This window comes from Meriones unguiculatus, chromosome 6, assembly GCF_030254825.1.
Source record: "Meriones unguiculatus strain TT.TT164.6M chromosome 6, Bangor_MerUng_6.1, whole genome shotgun sequence".
In the NCBI taxonomy this organism is placed as follows: Eukaryota; Metazoa; Chordata; class Mammalia; order Rodentia; family Muridae; genus Meriones; species Meriones unguiculatus.
In genome coordinates, this window is record NC_083354.1 from 79,464,741 (window position 1) to 79,487,391 (window position 22,651).

The 22,651-nt window shown below is 41.5% G+C and overlaps 1 pseudogene; it reads right to left on the reverse strand.

Annotated features, from left to right (window-relative positions):
* Positions 1–10,650: 10,650 nt before the first annotated feature.
* On the reverse strand, positions 10,651–12,841 carry LOC110558868 (ATP-dependent RNA helicase DDX18-like; annotated as a pseudogene).
* Positions 12,842–22,651: the final 9,810 nt, after the last annotated feature.

The following is a 22,651-nucleotide window of genomic DNA, read 5'->3' on the forward strand; positions in this document are numbered from 1 at the left end:
ATGCCAATACCCATGTGAGCCCAAGTTAACACATTTATTACTTATTATTTAATATTTTTTTCTGCTTGGGCTGTAGCTATAAAATCATCAGTTATTTTACTATTTTCTCCACCCTTCCTTATCCCACACCCCCACATATCAATAATATGTATTTCTTTAGCAATAAACTATGAAATGCTAGAAATTATTTAAAGTTCTGTTACTGCATATAATTTCATTTAAACAGTATATACCAAAACATGAATGATATCACAGTGATTAATTATGTAGATGTAAGAAGAGCTTTAGTTACCTTGATTTATGAATTCTATATGGCACCTTGGGATTTTGATCTTGTTTAAAATTCAAAACCAGAGTGCAAATTGCAGTGTATAATGTTCTTGTTTAGTCTATGAACTCTGGTTCATATGAAAAATAATTGGCTTTATTGCATAGTATATTTTATGTTGAAAATTTGTGTTTGTACTTGGTAACTGTTGTAAAGCTAAGGAGTACATGAAGAAAGCAATCACCATTATCATTAATTCAGAGAACACCTTATCTAAAAGAGGTAAAGAAGCGAAAGAAAAAAAGTGTCAAATATGCTGGCTGTGGCCTTAACTCTGGCTCCCTGTGTATCACAGGTTTTAAGCAGGGGCTTTCACGGTCATGGGGATAGCTTCTGTTGCTCTAGGATAACTGAATACTGCCCGCAAGTAATAATGGCCCAGTTCTGACATACTGGATACTTCTGTTTTCAGCTCTGTGCTTGCTTGCTTGCTTGCTTGGTTTTGACAAAAGTTTCTATTTTAGTTGGGGTTTTATTGCTGTGAAGAGACACTATGACCATGGCAACTCTTAGGAAAGAAAGCACTTAATTGGGGCTGGCTTATTATTAGTTTCAGAGGTTTGGTCCATTATCATCATGGCGAGAAGCATGGCAGTGGCCCGGCAGACTTGGTGCTAGAGAAGGAGCTAAGAGTTCTACATCTTGCTCCACAGGCAGCAGAAGCAGACTGCGTCATAGCTTGTGGATGGAAGACTGCAAAGCTCGCCTTCACAGTGACACACTTCCTCCAACAAGGCCACACCCACTCCAACAAGGCCACACCTCCTAATAATGCCACACCCTATGAGACTCATTCAATCCTATGAGTCTGTGAGGGCTATAGTTATTCAAACCACCACAGTCTCCAGACATAGCCCTAGTGCTAGGAAAAGCTCAACTTTCCAATTTTTTTTTTTTTTTTTATGGCTTGTTAGAAAGAAGAAGATGACTTAGAATGGGGACAGGAATTTGGAGTAAGCATCTCTTAGTTTTGTTTTGAGATTATAAATGTAAAACACGATATGATAATTAATTTTAATTAGCTGGGCTAATTGATGTGTGCAGGGCTGATAATAAAACATTTGTGGGTATGTCTCTATGGGTACTTGAAGAAGAGATTAGTGTTTGAATCTGTGGAGTGAATGAAGAACATTGTTTTCCATAGTCCTCAGAACACCAGTGCAGGAGGCATTCCCCCATCATCCACTGAAGACCTGGATAAAGAATAGGAAGGAAGACTTTTTTTCTCTTGAGCTGGGACATCCCATTCTCCTCCCTCAACCATCAGTGCTCCTGGTACTTGAACCTTTGGATATGGGCTAGGATTTAAACATGGCTGCAGCTGCGTTCAGCTTTTCTGCAACTTCAGTTTTATAGTTGGCAGTGGTGGGGGCCTTTCATAATCAGCATCCACAAAGCCTTCATGATTAATCTATTTCTGCATTGCTTTCTCTATAGATACATATATCAGCTCTCTGGAAGACCCTTAACTGATACTCAGAGCTAGTTGTGGGGTTTTTGTGTTGTTTTGTTTTGTTTCCCACATTAGTGGAGTACTGTAGACTTTTATTTCAACAGCAATTCTTATAAGCACAGAGTTATCAAGTTAGAGAAGGAAAAATGATTGCATTTGTGGTACTTTTAAAGCACACAAGCATAGCAATATTACACACTACTTGAGTCACTGCGTGTTAATTACAGTGTGCCTTTATTTTTTGCGAGGTATAACAGTATTCATCTTGATTATTTTATTGTTCTGTTAGCTTGTTGGTAAAATGTGTTATTGTGAATAATGTGGGTGATAGTGTGTCTTTTAAGATAACAAAAGATCACAAATTTATATGATAGAATACATCAATTAAATCACCAAGCGTGACCAGGATGCTTTAAAAACTACCTACCCAATGGTGCATAATGTTATGCAAGGAGCTTAAACCGCCCTACAGAATACAGATTTTTGTCTCTGGAGGTTTTCTTTCTTTTTCTTCTTTTTGTTTTCTTTTGTCTCAAGACAGGGATTCTCTGTGTAGCCCTGGCTGTCCTGGAACTCAGATATCCTGCCTCTGCTTCCCAAGTGCTGGGATCAATGGCATGCGCCACCATGCCTGGCTTCAGGATGTTACCATATCAGCAATACCCTTAGTGTTTCACTCAGAACATGTTGGGTAGTGGCCAGAGTTTTCTATATAAACATAGAGAACAAGCTGCTGCTTCTCAGAAGAGGCCCATGGATGGAGATTCTCTCAGGTCTTTATCATTCGGCAAAGGTGAAGAACCTTTATTAGTAGCGCCACAGCCCTGGGTGGATATCCCAAAGCAAAGCAGCCTTTATCTCCAACTCCACCTTGTACCAAACTAATCATCACAGCCAAGTGGCTCCTGACAGACTGCATCACCCTTCTGGAACCACACTCTGCTCTCCTCAGCAGCCTCTGCGGTGTCCCAGGCAGAACTTTGTGAACATTCAGTGTTAGCTCCCTTGCTCCCCACAACTCACCTCCCCAATAAATAAACGAGTTGATTCCTCTCTGTTTTAAGCCGGATTTCAGTTCTGTGGCCAACGCTGGAATCTTACGCTTTGTCTCAATTGTTCCAGTCCTAGAATTCGGTACCTAGGGAGGAAATGCCCATCCCTTCTTCAGTCCACTTAGCTCAGGTAGAGACACCGATTCACTTTGGTGGCCTCAGACTACAATGGCATAGCTATGTGTGCAAGTGAAAAGTAGGAAACCTCCAGGCAGAAAATCCCACAGGTTTTCTCATTCCTCACCTCTCTTTTGTTTATCCTCCTAGTCCTTTCTTGGGTTTGTTATGTCCTAGCTTTGATACAGCAAGTTTTCCTGCAGACAAAGTAGGCAGTTACTGTGTGTGTGTGTGTGTGTGTGTGTGTATGTGTATTTATTTACAACGCTAAAAATTACACCCAAGACCTTGTACATGCTGGGCAACCACTTTTTCACTGAGCTTCCCATGCCTAGCCGCAAAGCTCTTTAGCAACCCCAGTGGCAGCCCAGCCATGACGTGTCTCTACAGTGTCTTCTCTACTTTCTGTTCTTCACCAGCTGAGCTTCCCACCCTTACACTGTAAGCAGCAACAACCGAGGTCTGTATACTTCCAATTTATCCACTCAATCCAGCTCCAGTTAACTCTTTATATTCTTACAGGATCTTCCTGAATCTACAGGCTCTTCTTAGAAATTAACAAAGTTTCATTTTCAACTGATAAAGCGTGGGTATTTCATTTGATCCTGGCATTACTAATTTAAACTCAACTTTCATTTCCTCACAGAACTAGTGGAGATAAAGCTGGAGGACAGCAAATGGTACTTCTGATGTGTTTGTATTGAGTGGGCTTTGTGTAGGCTGACATGAGGGCCCAGTTACAATTTATAACACCAATGTTGTAAAGTATGTTCCTGTAGACTCAATTATTGCTTTAGAATAAACTCTTCTTAGAATTTAACTAGGTCTCTCTATAGTTATAATTGGCTGCCTCAGTGAATGTGTATTAATTAATATATTTCAATAGGTTTTCTTTTAATCATGCTAAATAATCATACTGCTATCTGAGGATGATGATAATTTTATTCCCGTTTAAATATATATGTGTTATTTTTATTTTTATGTTATTTCATGAATCAGAACATTGAAATAGTTTGAAACAATTGTGATAAAAAATGAGTTATAAATTAGAAGGATGCTTACCATTCACATGGATCCTGGACCCCTTTCTGAGCAACGCTGCAAGCACGGGAGGAGGCTTCTTGTCCAGAACAAAGGACCAAACAAGGACAGCAAAGCACAGAATAAATCGATAATGCATCATAGTTGAGGATTTTGATAGTGACTCATACTTAAGGAGTTTTTAGAGAATCACAGCTACAGACATAGTGGCATAGGTGGGGGAGAGGATAGCAGGGAGAAAGAAGATTGAGGGCTGGACCCTGGTTAGTCCTTCAGTCAGGCAGGGAGAAAGTTAGGCTGGGCTTCAGGAAGAAGCCAGAAAATAGTATTATCCATCCAGACCAAGGAGACTGTAGGACACCCTGAACTTCTGGTACTCAATGAAGGAAACAGCTGGAGGTACAGTAACAAGACTTTTGTCCACGGCAGAGGTTAAGTTTAGAACTCCTGAGCAGAGCAAAGCAGGGCATCTAATTGGCCAAATAAGAAGCTGAGACCCAGGAAGGAAACTGTGTCAGTAAGTGGAGGAGAATGCTCCCAGGAATGAGCTATTTGCTCAGGCTAAGCACTCTCTTATCAGAACAAAGCATCAAGGGAAGGAATGGGCGTGAGCTGCAAATGGGGCCTGGAGGTAGGGAAGACAGATGTTAGTGCTGGATCTCCACACAGAATCCACCCTGCACCTGCATGTTAAACTGTTCCCTGAGGACAAGGAATGACCGGCAGGTTTACTTTATTTGTAGCATTCTGCCAAACCCAAGCACAAGGCACCTGGTTTCTTCTGTTGCTTAGCAACAGCCACCTCCTTGATTACTGAAGTTAGCATAGTTTTTTTTTTTCTTTTTCTTTCTCCCCTGTCCCCTACCCCAACCCTGTAGCTATCTACTCTGAAACCAGGTACAAGAGGCCTACAGCTTAAAAGACAGAGGCCTTGTTGTTCAATTACAAGCTGGCTTGCCACTGCAAGGAAGAGCATGCTCAGTAGAGCTCCAAGTACCAAAGCAACAGGACTGACAACATGCTGACCCCAAATGTGGAATAAGAGAGTGAAGAAGGAAACCCTACTTATATTATTAACCCCAAAGCAGAGAGGTGGGAGCACGAGATGGAGGCGAGGAAGGTGATGGAAGGGAGAAGATAGGGGGGAGAAAGAAAGACAGTCAGAAAAAGTCATTTTAAATATTAGAAACTTTGCTTACACATAAAATAGCATGTCTCCATCATTTCCATTCTGGTGTGAAAATTACTCAGTTCTATCTTAAAACAATGGAAAACATACATCTTTTCATTCAGAAGGCCCAAAACTTACAAATTGATGTGGCCAGATGTTTTTCAAGAGTTACAGTGCCTAATTAAATGGTATGGTATGTAAACCTGGGGCAATTTGTTTGCAAGGTAGGGTAAGGACCAAGTCACGGATGAGAAAACATGATACAGAAAGTCCCCAAACCCACTTTGTAAAACTAAGGGTAGCTATTTCAGAGCTTTATACCACTTAAAAGAACAGATAGAAAATGTGCCCTCCCCCCATAAGACCACCTTTGGTGGGGAGTGCTTAGGAGCAGAGCAAGAAGAGGAGCAGATCCATGTGCCCCTTTAGGAAAGTGACTTGGTAAAACTCCACAGCCCCAGAACATGGGAAAGCCTGCCCACGCATCCTTCCTTCCGTTGTGGATGTGGAAACTTCTTTTACCGTTAGATTTTACTCATACTCAGATCACTCAAAGTCAATAAAGGAAGAAAACTAAGTAGTCTTTTTGTCCTTTGTGTCTTTAATTATGTCTGCTTGTTAAACAGAGAATTTCTGAAAAAAATATTTTACTTATCTCCTCTTTATTCAATGACTTACAGCTAACAGAAGAAGCCTTTTAGAGCTTCTTTTGGTAGCTTAGTGGGTTCAGGTGCCTGTGCCAAGCCCTGACAACCTGAGTCTAATATCCATGACCCACATGGCGGAATGAGAAAATTGACTCCCACACGCACCATGGCACACACATGAGAAACACACACACACACACACACTCACAGAGATGAAATTAAATGAATAAATTTAGTGCTTTTTTTAAAGAAAGAAGGAGGGAAGGATGGAAGAAAAAGAAGAGAGAAAGTGAGGAAGGAAGAAAGAAAGGAAGAAAGGAGAGAGGGAGGGAGGAAGGGAGAAAAGGAGTGGGGGAGAGGTAGTACGGTGAGCTGGAGCCATTCCTCTAAACAGTACCAAGAGCTGCCTCTCTACTGTCCCCATAGCCCTGAGTCGCCCCCCCTGTTTCCCCCTGAAAGGCTGAGCAAAGGATTGTCATTGCCTACCATTCTTTCCTCCTCGTGGTGGAAATGTTGCCTGGTTTCGTTTTTAAAACTCAAAGTTTATTTTCTCAGAAGTTTCTGTGTTTCCATCCCTTCCCTCTCATAAGGGTTATCCAAGGATGTAACTAGTTTGCTTAAAATTTGTGTGAGATTGGTCAATTTACATAGCGGTGAGCCTCAGAGCCCTGGCTCGCTCCCTTTGAAACGGAAGATAATTTAGAAAACAAGCCAAGTGATGTTGGTAGCTAAAATCCTATTCCCGGGTTTTACTCTTTTAAATTAATTCTTATTCCTTATCAGAGTAATACGCAGGGCTAATTAAGAATCCAAACAGCATTAGAAGACAGTGAAAAGCAGGAGGCGTTCAGTCAGTTTCCTTTCCACTGGCTCCCACACCCATCCTAACACAATCCCGTTTTCACTTTGGCCATGATCTCCACAACACTGAGGGGGCACACTCTCCACCTGTTAAAAGCCTGGCTCTCCTCATCTGCTTATAGGTACTTTGTGAATCTTTGTTAGTTGTGCTGTCTTCAGTGAAACAATGTTAAAACAAAACAAAACAAAACAAAACAAAACAAAAACAGATTCAATTATTTTGCTCCCGTATTTAAAGTGGACAGCTAGGTATGGGGCATGGCTGTCTGGGGCGAGGTAACCATTTCTGGGGTTAGTGTTGTAACCCACCTTTGCAGACTTTACCTTTTAATTTTGTTTCTTGATCAATCACTCGACTTGGCCTTACTGGCAACACGGGCAGTGTGCTCTTCTTTTGCCCTGGTGCTGCATACATAAGCACGGTCAAAGTGAGATTTAATGACACGCGAGAGAAAATTACACCATCAAGACACGTAGTGAGCAAAGATGAGTAAGGCTGCTGTTAGCACAACCCTGCACACCACCTTGCAGTAAACATTTGTTTTAATAACTACAAGTGCTAGTGTCTAAAGTAATGTTAGAAGGTACAGTGTGGGAAATACACAGTGACATGTCTACTTATAATCGCCAGCAAGGATTAGCAGCTATGCAAAGCTGTGTGCGTCATGCTTTTAGATGACAGGGTCTTCATTTACACTAGCATCACCATAACACAAGTGAGAAATGATTTGCACTGTCAACGCTATGACAGCTATGGCGATGCTAGGTGACAGTGTTTCTGTCTCCATTAGAATCGCCTGGGATCAGAGCTGTAATCCATCACTGCCTAGAATGTCACTGGGCTGCGGGCCTCTGCACTCCTGTGTTACTGATTTATTGACTTTAGATATTGCCAGTGGGCTTACTTATGATGCAGAAGATTTATCGCTTACAATTTTCCTTCACACTTTCCATCCCAATGCAGATGTATCCTACTCAGTTTACTTTACATTATAGTAGAAATGACGCATAGTTGCTGTAATTGACAATAACTTTTACTTATCAGTTCTGATAAACAATAATGCAGGTCATCTAATGTGATTATTTTTTTCTTCTGTAATATTCTACTCTTGCTGACGGCTTTTTTGTTCTTTGTTGTGTGTTATTATCTATTCTACTTCTAAGTTTTGTGTATTTTAGCCTTTCTGTTTCACACTAGAACTATCCTTAAATGTTTGGCAATATTTGATTGTATTCAAACTGAAATTTCAAGTACAAAAATTCTGAACACCAGATTTCTCTGTGCACCAGATTTCTTTTAGAAAGCCTTTATATGTACCTTAGGGAGGCCTTGATTCCTGTGTAATTCAGCTTTTCTGGAAAAGAATGTTCTAATTTCCTGCTCATGCAAGGCTACCTGGATATGCATGTGCACACATATATGAACATATGTGTTATCCTGGCCATTGGAAATTGGACTAGGTGAGGCAATCTATAGCTCTAAAATCACTGTCCTGACTGTCACCTCCCTGGCTTTAGCCCATGCCTCTTCTTGAAATTAAAGTTGAGTCCTGTCTATAGTCTAATGGTTCTCAACTTTCCTGATACTGTGGCCCTTTAATACAGTTCCTCATGTTGTGGTGACCCCCAACCAAAAAATCATTTTTGTTGCTACATCATAACTATAATTTTGCCATTATTATGAATTATAATATAAATATATGATGTGCAGGATATTTGATATACAACTTTGGAAGGGGTCATGATCCACAAATTGAGAACCACTGCTTTAGGTTTTCTGTTAAGCTCCTGGGTGGATTCAACTTTTGATGAGGTGCAGGTGTCTGTGTGTTCACTGACTGCCTTACCATCCTGTAGGTAAGGCAGTTTGTAGGTAGCCTGTTTGTAGACTCTAAACCAGAGCTGTTTTCATGATCTGGGACTGCTAAATAGAATTAAGCTTGAGTTAAAAACGTGATGAGGAAAATACTGAAATTTCATTTTAATTAGGTAAATGACGGGTACATTATTTTTTAAATAAAGTTGTTAAAATAATCCTTACCATTATAAAAACAGGTAATACTACTAACAAATTTAGTTGGGAAAGTCTATATGTATTTATAAAAATCATGAAAATTTTCCTTTCATACTGGAAATGTAAAATAAAATAGTAAAAAGGCAATAGCAGAGTCATTAACTTGGGAGTAATATATAAAATGAACACTAGGAACTTTCTAATTTGAACTTACTTCATAATTGATGTGTAAAGATGCATAAGAATGGAATAAATGATATCAAATATGCAGTAACTGAAACTATTTTCTATTCAAGTTTCAATTTTTACAGAAGTTAGCCTAATGAAAGCATTCCCAAAGAACTTAAGATTCAATCCAAAACAAAACCCACCACAAATAGAAAAATATAAACAGCATGAGGCTGGGGGAAATAGCTCAGATGGTAGAGTGCTTGCCTAGGGCACATGAGGCTGTGGGTTCAAACCCCAGCATTGCATACTCTGGGCGTGATGATGCATGGTATGATTTTAATGCCAGAGGAAGAGGCTGGATGATTAATCAAAGTTTCAAGGTCATAAAGGTCAAAGGAATTTTTGAGGCCAGTCTGGACTTCATGAGACTCCAAAAGAGAAGGGTGGGGGACAGAGGGAGTGAGAGATAGAGACAGAGAAGGAGGCAGGCAGGCAGACAGACAGATAGACAGACACACACAGACAGAGAGAGAAAAAAAACTTTTATAATGAATTGGACCGGTGGCATACACACACGCTGTAAAGAAGAGACAGCCACATTTTAATTCCTAATCTAATATACCGAATCACTAAATAGTTGTAGAAAGTACACTGTAATGAGAAACCAGGCACATAAACATGCAATGAGTTATGAAATCTCAGATACAGCGTAATGAAAGCATCAAGCTGCTAAGATGATATGAAAACAACTCATCTCTTACAAATACTTGATTTCAATAATGTTTCAAATGGTCTCTAAGGGTTGGAGAGGTGGCTCAGTAGCTAGAAGGCTTTCTGCTGTTGCAGAGAACTGGGCTTCAGTTTCCAGCCCCCACATCAGTGGCTCAAGGGGGCCTGAGCCACTTTTCTGGATTCCACAGAGACCCATACACACATGCACACATCCATACACACAGACACGTACACATAAATAGAACTAATAAGTCTTGAAAGCTCTTCTACCTTCACCTAAAAAGAGAATTAGAAAATCAATAACTCAATTTTTTTTATAGCATCAAAAATATTTATTAGAACTGGGGGCAGTTGGTGCACACCTGTAATCTCACCATTCAGGAAGGCAGAGGCAGGCGTATCTCTGTCAGTTCGAAGTCAGTCTGGTCTACAAAGCAAGTCCAGGACAGCCAAGGCTACACACACACACACACACACACACACACACACACACACACACTAGAAACTCAGAAAAAAAGATATAAATGATAAGCCAGAGACATGGCTCTGTGGGGAAAGGCACTTACCCCTAAGCTTGACAACACAAGTTTGATTCCTAGGATCCTGTAATAGAAGAGAATGGACTCCTACAAATTGTTCTCTGTCCTCCACGCACATGCTATCGCACACACGTACACATATGAACATGTTCACACATGCGCACTAAATAAACACAATTTATTTAAAATTGGTAAGTGGTGAAAATATATTAAAACAATCAGAATATACGTCTTAAAGGCCAAAAGCATAGGATTTTTCATGGAATAGCATCAATTTTTATACATTTAGGACATTTTAGTAGTAAAGATTAATTGTAACTACCGAGATAAAAATAGTCCTATAATTTTAAAAATGTATAGAGGGAAACTTCTGGTTTTTCTTTGTTTGTTTGTTTGTTTGTTTGTTTTTAAATAATGAGATGATTTGTTTAATGGGAATACTTAAAAATAAAATATTATCATCATAGTAAAGACAGAAAGATTCTAAAGGTAATAAAAATTCCTTTTCTAAAGAGATGGGGGAAATTAGGAAAAGTCAGTTCAGCGGAAGGCCATTCCCTCAGTGAGAGAACTGCCTGCAATCTGCTGGCTTCCTGTCGATGTGTTTAAAGATCTTGGACTTCTCCACTTTCTTTGTTTTCTGGTACAGGAATCCACCTCCACCCCTTCTCCTTTTAAGCTTGCCATCATGGCTGCTCATGTTCAGATCAACAAAAGGAGGGACCTTAAAGCCAAAAGACAGAGCAACCTGAGGAAAACTTTAGACGTTCATATTGAAGATCTGCTTGAGAGAGTGAGAGTCATATGAGCGAATGCGGAACTTGTAATGCTTCCTGGGCAGAACTGGAGAGGAAGTAGTTCTTTTCGATCAGCTTTTTCAGCTGAGACTGAATATCAGAAACTTTAGACCAAATTCTAAACTGATTTGACTTTGGGCCAAAGTCAAACTGATTCAGTGGATCCTCGGACTGCTTCAAGTGAGGAAGGAAGCCAAACTCCCCAGGGTTAGGGTGAGTAGGGCATGCCCTCTTCCACTCAGGCCCCTGGCCGTTCTACCCATACAATGACTGCCTTCCTTTGGGTCATCAGGAGGCTCATGATGACCAGTCCAGTCCACTTCAGAGATGTCCAGCCCTCTCACTGCACAGCAGTATTCCTGAATCTGTGCTGCAGAATTGGAAGAACATGGTTGTTTGCTTACTTTGCTTTTGCTTTCCGTGGATGTCCACTTCAGGCAAGTCGATGTATTTCACGGATATACATAATGAAAAGAAGACCATCACTATCTTCTCCTGGTTCTTCTTGAGGAATGTGAAGAGCAGAAGGACCCTCTTCGGAGAGGGACAAGCAACATATCCCTGCTCAAGGCCGTCCACTGTGGCAACCTCTTTAGCATCACCAACAGCAACACACAATGGCTCTTTCTTCAAAGAAATTCTTGCCAAGTCTTCAACTTCCCAAGTTTGTGCGGCAGAAAAGAGCACGATTTGCCTGTGTGCTAGTAAAAGCTTGACAATTTGCTTTAATTCTTCTTCAAACCCAACATCCAAGATACGACCAATCTCATCAACAAGCAGGCACTATAGGTTCTTGTACATAAGCCCTGGAGTGTTCTGCATGTGGTCCAGGAGCTGGCCTGGGGTGGCCGTGATGATGTTGATCCCATCGATGAGCTTCTAAGCTTCAGCAGACCTGTTACTACCACGTATGATCAGTCCGGACCTGTGAACATGGTGCGTCATAGTTCCTTAAGGACACCAAGGTCTGCATCACCAGTTCTCTGGTAGGAGAGAGAATCAGGACTCCTGTTCCATTCCTGGGCATGAACTTCAATTGACAATGAGCTCCATCACAGGGATGAGGAAAGCGAGGGTCTTGCCACTGTCAGTTTTCACAGCTGCCAGAAGATCCCTGCCATCCAGAAGTCGCCTGATGCTTTTATGCTGGATCTCCACCATGTGCTTGAAGCCCATTTCTTCCATAGCCTTCAGAGTGTTTTCATTGACGATATTGGACAGGAAGCAAATGACGTGTTCTCAAAAGCACCTGCCAGTCCTAGGGGCAGGCCGGGCACCCGTCTGTTCACAGAGTCTTCTGTTTCCTCATGAGCCTCAGTGTTTTCTTCTGTTTTTGCTCTTTTGGTGTCAGGCCCAGCATCAACTGCCTTCCTCTCCTCTTTCTCCTCCTCCTCCTCCTCTTCCCCCTCCCCTTCTTCTTCTTTGGTTGCTGCTGCTTCTCTGTTGGTTAAAGTAGTAACTTTTGGGGGTGGTCTTTTAACGTTTGCATTTTCCATTGTCTCTTCAGGCATGCCTCCACCTTGTGCTTCTGCTGAGACCGCGTTCACAGAATGCTTCAAAGCTTTTGTAATTTTTCCAACTTTTACTGTTGATTCAGGCACATCTCCATTTTGAGCGTGTGATAGGCTCATGTCTGATGCTTCTCGCAGCTTCAGGTTCCGCAGCCGCAGCGTGGCGTTTTGCTTCTCGACCTTCTTGTGCAGGAGTTTCATCGGTAAGTGGGTCGTGTTGCCTGGCGGGCTGCAGGAGCACTGGGGGCACCGAGTTCGCAGCCGGGACTCTGAAGTGTGTCTCTGGACCCCGCCCTCTGCTTTGTTTTTTACGAGTCGGTGGCCCCGCCTCTTTCCATATGCCATAAACATATCATCTTCAAAAAGCAGGCTGCATTTCCCAACCAGGAATGCTCATAGCTGCTTTGGCTTTGAGGCAGTGGTAGAGAGTTTCCCGCAGTTGTTATAAGAAGTATTAAAACAAAAAAGAAAGCTATTCTATCAGAATAATAGCACAGGCTAGAACTTCACAGATACAGCACCAGTCAGGCCACATACTGGAAGCTCTAATGGGGATTTTGTTCTTTTATCTGTGCAGGTTTGGGGAGCAATAGATACAATACAATGCCTAGTAATGAGACTCCGTTTTACCCGCTGCCTCCACATTGGTTAGATAGAAGCAGAAGAGCCTCCCGTGGTCTAACTGCAGTTCCTTTCTAATCTGCCTCAGCAGTTATGTTCTCTAGACAGATCTGTAGACGGTACCAGGCCCACTGAGACAATCTCATTCTTTTGCTGGAGTCGTGGTGCAGTTTAGTCCATTTTCTTGATAGTTCAATGCGTCCCCCAGTCTCTGTTTGTTCATTTTGCTACCTCTTGCAATCCCTGTGTGACCTTGCATGTCACATGGTATCTTTTTCCCAGGCTGGGAATATATATGACACCTAACCTGCTCTTGGTCTCATCTGCTCAATGTTAGGTATTGAGTGTTCTGCCTCCTCTATAATCCTAGAGGAACGCCTCCTTTTCCCAAGGGACGAAGAGGAGATAAAACTGCAGGCATTTTTTTGACACTAGGAAAGACTACTTTTCTCTGTTGTTTTTGTTGTTTTCTTTCTTTCTTTCTTTCTTTCTTTCTTTCTTTCTTTCTTTCTTTCCTTTCTATCTTTCTTCTTTCCTGTCTATCTCAAGTCCCACTGTGTCTTTCTTTTTTCTCTTGGATAGTGCCACGAAATCTAGGACCAACTTGGATAATCCAGCTAGCTGGTCTCCTCATCTTATGTTCCTTAACTCAATTGTATCTCCAAAGGTGCCTCTTGCCAAAATAAGGTGACATTCACAGGGTATGGAGGTTAGGAGTCTTTGGGAGGGGCATGCCATGGCTTACAAAAACCAAGGTAGGTTAAAAAAATACAGTTTTCTTTTTTATGTTTTGCTCTAGTTGATTTTAAAATATCATTATTATTATTATTATTATTATTATTTTGTGTTGGCTTTTTTTTTTTGAGGCAGGGTTTCTCTGTGTAGCCTTACAGAGATCCACTTGCAGAGATCCACTTGCTTGCCTCCCTGAGTGCTGGGTAAAAGCTCATTATTATGGAGGAAATTCATTATGGTGATTTTCACGAAGTTATTTGAATCTGACACTGGAATTTAAAATAAAATGTAAGCAGACAGATTTTAACTAAGATGCTAACATAATAAAATTTGAACATTGTCTAGGGCAGTGTAATGAGAATATTTCTGAGGTATTTCTTGTTTAAGGGGAAAGAATATGAAGACTGATTACCAGTGGCTCCTTAGATGCTAGAGAAGGAGTGGCAAACACACACTGAAAATCCAGTCCTTCAATTTAATGATCTCTAGTCATTCTTGTGTAGCAGTTCTTGGCAAATTGCAGGTTGATTATAAATTAAGCTACTTCTGTCTCTAAGATCATCAGTGTATTGATCAGAGTTGGAACAGAAAGCATAGGCACTACATTATACTTTGTTAAGGCGTAATCTGAAGGCTTTGGGCTTTCACAATTGTGGGATCTGATTCAAAAGCTTATGGGAGTTGTCTGCTTTCTCTGGAAATGCAGCCTGAATTCAGCAGGGAAGGCCATCAGCTGGACATGAGGTGGTAGAAGTGGACAAAAAGGAACTGTGGAGGATGCGTAGAACTCTCAGGATTGACATGGGAACCTGTGTATGTCACTCGCTGATGCAAGTTTGCAACTTTCGTGGGAAGATTATACAGTAGGAAATATTAGTGCCTGCAGTAGTTAATTTTCTGTCCAAAGGAGAGAGGTGCTAAGGACTAAGCCCAGGGTCTTACACATGCTGGGCTTGCACTCCACTACTGAGTTTTATCTCCAAACCTAGTGGTTAATTTTACATGTTACCTTGAATACATCATAAGGACCCCGGATATTTTGTTGAACATCATTTTTGTATATGCCTGTGGGGGGGAGGAGTTCTGGATGATATTAGTATTTGGATATGTAGATTGAATGAAATGCTCCTCTAGGGTATAGTGTCATCTACTCCACTGATGGTTTGAATGAAACAGAGAAGGGAAAGAAGGGAGAATTAGTTCTCTGCCTAACTGCTTGGCTTGGAATATCTGTCTCTCCTCCCTGTCGATGCATGGAATTAGCCTTCGCCGTGATACTTGCTTCAGCGTCCTGATTAATTGGCCGAGACTGCTGGAGGGTAGGCTGAGGGACTCTCTGAACAGTGTTTCGTTTGGTTTTATGCTAAGATAAACCTTGAAAAAGAAGTGACTTCTGCACGTAAGTGGGGTTGGGCAAAGGGAAATCTATTTTTCTTGGATGGTGGCTGTGGCTGACGGATAAGCACACACAGAAAATGGGAAGTAGCTCAATGAAAAAGACAAGGGGAATAATTCCATAAATCATCTGAAACGGCACACTTTCTGTAAGATGCCAGCTACAGCAATGGTCGATGCTGTTGCAAATTTAACTTGTAGACTCCATAAAGGAATTCCTTCCTCAATTGCTTTTCTTGTTCTTTTAAAAAATTTGGACTTTTGGTCAAGGGGCGTAAGACGGCTCAGCCTTATGTGGGTTCCTAGTAAGGGGAGCAGGGGCTGTCTATGACGTGGACTCTGTTGCTTGCTTTTTTATCACATGCCAGGCCACAGAGGAAGAAGATGCAGGACAGTCCTGATGAGACTTGATAGGCTGGGGTCAGTTGATAGGGAAGGAGAGCTCCCCCTTTCTGAGGACTAGGGGAAGGGGATAAGAGAGAAGAGGGAGAGAGGATGGGACAGGGAGGAGCCGAGGGAGGGGGCTACAATTGGGATGTAAATTAAATAAATTTAAAAAAAAATTTAAAAATTGGTCTTTTAGTTGCTGAGAACACCAACTCTCTTCTTCAAAACAAATTAACTTTCTCACAAACATAACTCTTACGTGAGGCAACCCTAGTAAGAAATTGCCAGTAGACAGGAAAAAGAAAAGCATGAACCACGGAGAGAATTAGCACAGGCAGTTAGTAAGTTTACGCATGTTCTTTAGAACAGCTAGGGGACAGGGGCCTCATACTCACCCTGGGGAAAGCCTCATATTCACAATTTGGGTTTCACAGTCTATACACCAAGGGACCCGAGGGAAATCTCCACAAATGACGATTGCCACCTGGCTGGCCACAGAGGTTTCCAGCCTTTCCATCAATTCCTTCATGAGCTCGAATCGATAAGCAGTCACAGGCACTGACCGTGTGTCAGCACACTCTGTGGCCGGGGCAACACGAAGGAAAACGCACATCTATGTACCAGGAGGTGAAGTCAAAGAGGACTTCTACCGATGTGAGTGCCTGAACCTCAACAATGTAGAAGCTGTAGAAACCCCCGTAGCCTTAAAACCAAGACAAGGCCATCCACCAATCGCTGAGTGCACCAGATGCATCATTGCTAACTGAAAAATGCCTTGGGGAGATTTGCAACCAGTGTGTACCCAATTCAGGTAATTTTGCTCAGCTTTATATAAAAAAAAAGTGAAACACTAAAGAAAAAAAAAGTTCATAAATGATAGTTTAGCTGAGTTGTAAGAATCTTGGCAGTTTTCTGAGGTTAGCTTGTCATCGCTGTTTCTGGCTCCTCCCACTTACTTTCTTCCGCTGGGGAGTGAGCACCCGGCTTCCTCCTCTTCCTCCTACATGCAAAGCAAGCACCAGCCCTAGCCTGCCTTCTCTTTAATAAACGCTGCTCTCTTAAATCATTATAAAATGCAATTTCTTGTAGACAGAACAGAAACATATCATTCTCAGTAACCAAACTTAAGTATACATAGTTTAGATATTTGTTTTTGTTTTCTTAGACTCAAGTGTTACTTCTCAATAATAGTGTTTATCTTAGTAAGCCTGAAAATTATCAACAAGACCAGCAGGCTTTATTAGTCATATTTTAATATTAAGGTATTACCTCTTAACACATAACAAATTATCCTATACTCAGCTTTATAGCAACAAATATTTATTATCTCACAGTTTCTGTGGGTGAGGGTCTATCTCCTCAAGGTCTACTTGGGCACGTCCAGCTTGGAGGTGTGTCTAAAGGCTGTAATCAAGGTCTTGGTCAGGACTGTGACCATCTCAAAGCTGCATTCACACAGCTATTGGTGGGTTTCATTGGCTACATATATTAATCCTTTGCAACATTATTCTCACAACACAGGAAATTTGCTCTTCCTAAGGTTATGTGTGTGTGGCAGGAGGAGGGGTGGAAAGACAGAGAGACAGAGAGAAAGGATGACAGAAAGACAGAGGAATGTAACAGCCTTTTCATATTTTCATCTCAGAGTGATGCCCATCACTTTAGCATCATCTGTCTTTTTTAGAAGGGGATCATTACACCCAGTCCACAGCCAAAGAAAGGAAAATGCTCAGGGTGTAAATACCAGCGAAGACCATTGAGGGTCATGTTAGTGGCACTGTGCTGAATATAAGGCTATAGCTTTGCTTTGCTATTCACACTTCCAAATGATGACACATCATTTCATGATTGTGCTCAGGGGCTTTAAGGAGAGGGTTTCATGTACTATCAGCCCAAGGAACACTTATGTTAAAACCCTGTACCTGGGGAGATGGGGCATCAGCTTCCAGAGAAATGGGATGGGAGAGCACAGTACTTCTCATAATCTGTCTTCTTCTCTACGTCCTACCTGTGGGTTGTGGAAAATGTTTTGCTGACAATTGTATTAGTCAGCTTTCTGCCACTGTAACAAGCAGCTGAGAAAATCAATTTGTAGAGAGAGAGAGAGATAAAAAAAAAGGTATTTTGGCTCACAGTTTTGAAGGTTTCAGTCCTTACTGTTTAGGATCTGTGTTGAAGCCACACAACAGGGTATAAGTGAGAGGAGGAGCCAGAACATTCACTTTATGGCTGGAAAGCAAAAGAGAAAAAGCCAAAGGGCCAGCAATCACATCCCTTCAGAGATGTGCTCTCACCTGAAGATATGTTCTCCGTAGGCCTCCTCTCTTTAAGTTGCCGATAGGTCCCCGTAGCCGCAAACCTTGAACACCTGGGCCTTTGAACGGCACGTCCACATGACAGCCTTCGCTAACTCTAGGCACGGGACTGGCTTGGATCAGTGAGATGTGAGGGGCAGTTCTGAGCAGAATGCCCAAGAAGCGTCAGGCAATCAGTTTCCCTTCTGCCTTAGAGTACTCTGTCAGTACTCTGCCTTAGAGAATTTGTAAAACACAGAAGGGACACAGAAACAGACTTGCAGCCTCTGCCAGGCCTTACCTCCATGAGTCACATTGAAGCTGGTAACTGTTGTTGTCAGGCTTTGAGATTCAGGGTAAGTACTTAATCTCTGCAGCAAAAATTATGGCCAACGGAGAGACAGGGACACAGTGAGTGCCAGTGTCTGCTTCTTTCAGGATTCTGTCTCCAGATTCCCTCAAGCTTGGTTAAGTCCAGTACCCACAGGTATGCGCATCACGCTGTGTTTCAAGAGCATTCAGTCCCCCAAGGCCTATTATGCCACCGTGGCAAAAATCCCTAGACCCTCCAGAAAACAGAAAACAGCAGACAAGTAGACAAGTGCTTTTTTTTTTCAAAAGATAAACTCAGCAATTTAAACTTGTGTTTAAAATTTGGCAGAAATGTTAAACTTTTAGACAGTTGTAATTCACCTCTTAAAAACTTTTCAATCTAGTGACAATCCCGTTGTCGCTAAAGCCAAACAGTAAAAGCAATAATAATAATAAGATTTAAAATTGGAGCAGTATGCATTCTGACTGTTGTGAACGCAGTAGGATGTTCATTTGGATGGTAATCTGACCATCCAAAATGGTCAGTGCTATACCCCTGCACACAGGAACTCAAACGGAGGGGATCTCACAGAAGCATGTCACACCTCCATCTCTAGGCATGCTTACCTAATTTGAGGGATTATGCTTCTTTGCTGAAAATAAAGCTGAGCAGTTCAGTTTAGAGATACTCATTTCAAACAGTTATTTGTGAAGTTTTGGTTTTATTCCTTTGTTTGCTATTTCCCCGTCTGCAAGCACAAAGGAAAGCACTATTTACACAAAACCAAAGAACTATTTACAGCCACCCAGTTAGAAGTCACTTTGACGGTGGATGAATCAGAAATGTATGTGTGTGTGTGTGTGTGTGAGAGAGAGAGAGAGAGAGATCTACACCTGAATCATGTGAGGGCTTATTAAAGGTTTCAAAATTCATTTGTTGATAGCTCGGTTTTCTGTTCTGTTGTATGTCATAATACTCTAATTGATCTCTCTCTCACACACACACTCACTTACATGTACATTTTTTTCTGTAACACAAAAAGATGATAATTTCAAAGTTGTGTAGAAAACACACACACACACACATACATGTCATAAATTAAAAGCCGTGATTCAATTGCCAGAGCATAATGTAATAAAGATAATTTCCTATATGATTTTCTAAGGTATGATGTTTTATAGATTTCTCCCCTCCCAACTATTTTATATTTTTTCTCTGTAAAATCTTTTTAGAGAACAATTTGGGTGAGTACCATAGTTTTAATCTCCCATTCCCTGGCTCTTCTTCTGTCTCATCCTGACCTACTGGCCTTACCCTGGTTACATAGATTCCTCACTGGCCTTTTCAATTCCCCAGCTTGTTTCTCTGGGGTTCGTTCAGCTCCCTAGGGAGACACTTTCTTCATCCCAAGAACGTGAAATCGAGAGCAACTTCGTTCGCTGAAAAAGCTACGGGAGAATTTATGAGAAGAAGCCTTCAGGCCTCAGCATGTAAGGCAACAATACATGCTGGTTTACAGTAAATCTCCCTTCTGGAACCTTCTGGTGGACTCCCAGATGGAAAGAGAGATTGCAGGCAATGAGACCGAGTAGCGTTGATCATGGTTGTCAGGCAGTGCTAAGGTTTATCAGCCCGAGTCTTTCCAGTCCAGGTGGTGGCACTATTTCTCACTGTCAATAAATGAATTCAAATTCCGGGATTCGTTTGACTCCTATAAATTTTAATGACCAAGATTCTGTTCTTTCATTCCTTTATTAAAAAAAGAAGTCGGGGATCAAACTCAGCAGCCTCTTGGCTACTGCTCTGTCAGTTGTTCTTGGAGCCGACATGGCACAGCTAAGTAAGACGGTACAGTTCTGCACAAAACCTTCCCAGACCTTCCCAGACTTCCTCATTAGGTCTGCTCCAACTATGTTTCTTCTCTCAGCACTCCCCTCAGGAGCCCAACCCCATGCTCTCAGCACACTGATTCACCCAAGCTACACAGTTCACTTCCCTTACATTTCCGCTAAAACTGGCCCTTTTGCCTGAGATAACTCTCACCCTTGCCTCTTATCAATCCCTGCCACCCTACCTAGTTAATTCAGCTTGCTTTTAAATGTGATCTCATCCTGTTTTCTTCTTCCCTCTCCCAGCCATAAATGAATCATTGCTTTCGTACGTGCCTGGTTGATGCCACCCCTGTCTGCCCTCTCAGTGTAGAATGCTTTTCGTGTTCTTCCCACTTTCACTTATATTTTATTCTGGTTTTTACTTCTTCCCACTTTCATGTATATTTTATTGTGGTTTTAACTTAAACCGTCTCCTTAGGGAGGCCTTTTTCTAAATCCCAAGTCCCCGTGTGATTCCGATATGTATTTTCCAATAATACTCTTACTATTGTGAGAGCAATTATCACCATTCTTCCCTTGGAGTCTGCTCTCCAGTGCTCTTTGTTTGCACTCTGTGGATGTGAGGACCAGTCTTCTCTATTTACTTGTTTGTTTGTTTCAAGACAGGGTTTTGTGTAACTCTGCTGTTCTGGACTCACTTTGTAGACCAGGCTGGCCTCAAATTTACACAGATCCCCCTGCCTCTGCCTCCCTGAGTGCTGGGATTAGAGGCATGCACCACCAAGAGCAGCCTCTTTACTTACTTCTTAATATTTAGCCTCTACATTCCAGCCTGGTGCAAAGCAGGTGCAAAAATCTTTCTCTCAAGTGGTGTTGAAAATCCAGTTTCAATCAAACATATGTTATAGTGTTCCTACCAAGTGCCAAGTAGGGTTGGAGGTGCTCAGGATATATCAGAAAACCTTCTTGGCCTCACCTCTTTGAAATATGACAGTTGAGCATTTCTCCCAGTCTGTAACTCCAGTTCCAGGGAATCCTACACCTCAATTAGGCAAAATATCAACACACATGCAATAAAAATAAATTAGTCTTAAAAAAATAAACTGCATAGCCACTATGGAATCTCTCACAGGTACACAGAATATACTCAATAAATGTTGGTTGACTGACAACAAATATTAAACGAAGGTGGCCTTAGGTAAAGCTCAATTCTTACCTATCTTTTTGATGTTCTCTCATGTTGTTCAGCAACCATCATACCCTACCCACCCACCTCCACCATCTTCTAACTGCCCCAGCTCTTCCTTTATTCCCTTCTGACCTCACCTCAGTGTGCCAACGTTAAGTCTACTCCCCTCCCCCACGAAGGTGAAGGAGTTAAGCACAGGATAGCTATCATTGTTAGCGAACTCCATATTGAGAGCCTATCATTGAACTGCAATCTGCCTGAGTAAAATCCACGGGAATGAAGGCGTTCTATTACTGACTTTGAATGACAGTAGGAACTAGGTTTCCTGGTACAGCAGAAAGGACTTGAAATAGGAAAATATGTTGTTTTCTTCATTTTATCTGAATTGTAAATGTCTAACAAGAACATTAATCAACTGTTTCTAATAGAGTAAGAAAACAGGCCAAAATAAATCAAAGCACCCTGAGCTGTTCTTAATTGCTTTCTCATGGAGTTAGATTTTAAAGTTGTAACACAGTATTACATTTCCTTTTCAAATGAGGCATAGATCTGTTTAATGATTTAATGTGCTTTTCTCCAATTAGTTGCAATCATGTGCTGATTTTACATGGCCATATATTTTTAGCTAGTTTTGGAGTACATATATAATTTGAAATGCTCCATTTTGTTCATTCATTTATTTAAAGAATGCCTGCATAGTTTAGCTACTGCTATGGGAAGAAGAGGAGGGAAGAAGGAGAGGAGGAGGAGAAAAAGGAGGAGAAGGAAGAGCAGGAGGAAGAAAAATGATGACAACAGAAGTACATTTAGAATGCAGACCAGACAGTAGCACTTCAAACACGAGCAACTTCTCTTGCCCTTTCTGTTGACTGGTTCAGATTCTATTTTTTTAGTTTCTTCTTTAACCTCTCCTTTGCAACTAGGAAATTTAACTATGATCCTCAAATATTTATACTAATAGGTTGTCAATAGTCTAATCCTTAAATAGCTAGGAGCAGCAAGCCATTGCAAATGAAATGTTAAGGCACAAGGAAGGAAACGGCCTTGGTTCCAGTTATTTGACAATTAATGTGCAAAAGGCTCAAACGAGAGTTAGCCAGGTGTGAAGTTGGAAAGCATTTTGATAAATACCTTCCACAGGGTGAAGGCAAGAGCTGTATCATTCAATAAAGCAAATGATATCCACAGGGAGAAAGCACACAGCAGGGGTGCAGAGAACATTTTGGTCCTTTGAGCACCTTAGTTTTCCAGACAATTATTGGAAAGAGATTCACATGATTTCCCCCTTGTTTTGCGAAGACTGCTGAGAAGCCAGAGGGAAGTGCCTGTGATGACCGGCAGGTCACTGGAAGGTGAATGGAGTCAAGTGTGGTCTGTAAACGACAGGCAACGCCCACTAATGGCCAACTCAAAGGGAGACTGCAAAGGGGTCAGGTGAATCCTAGGCACTG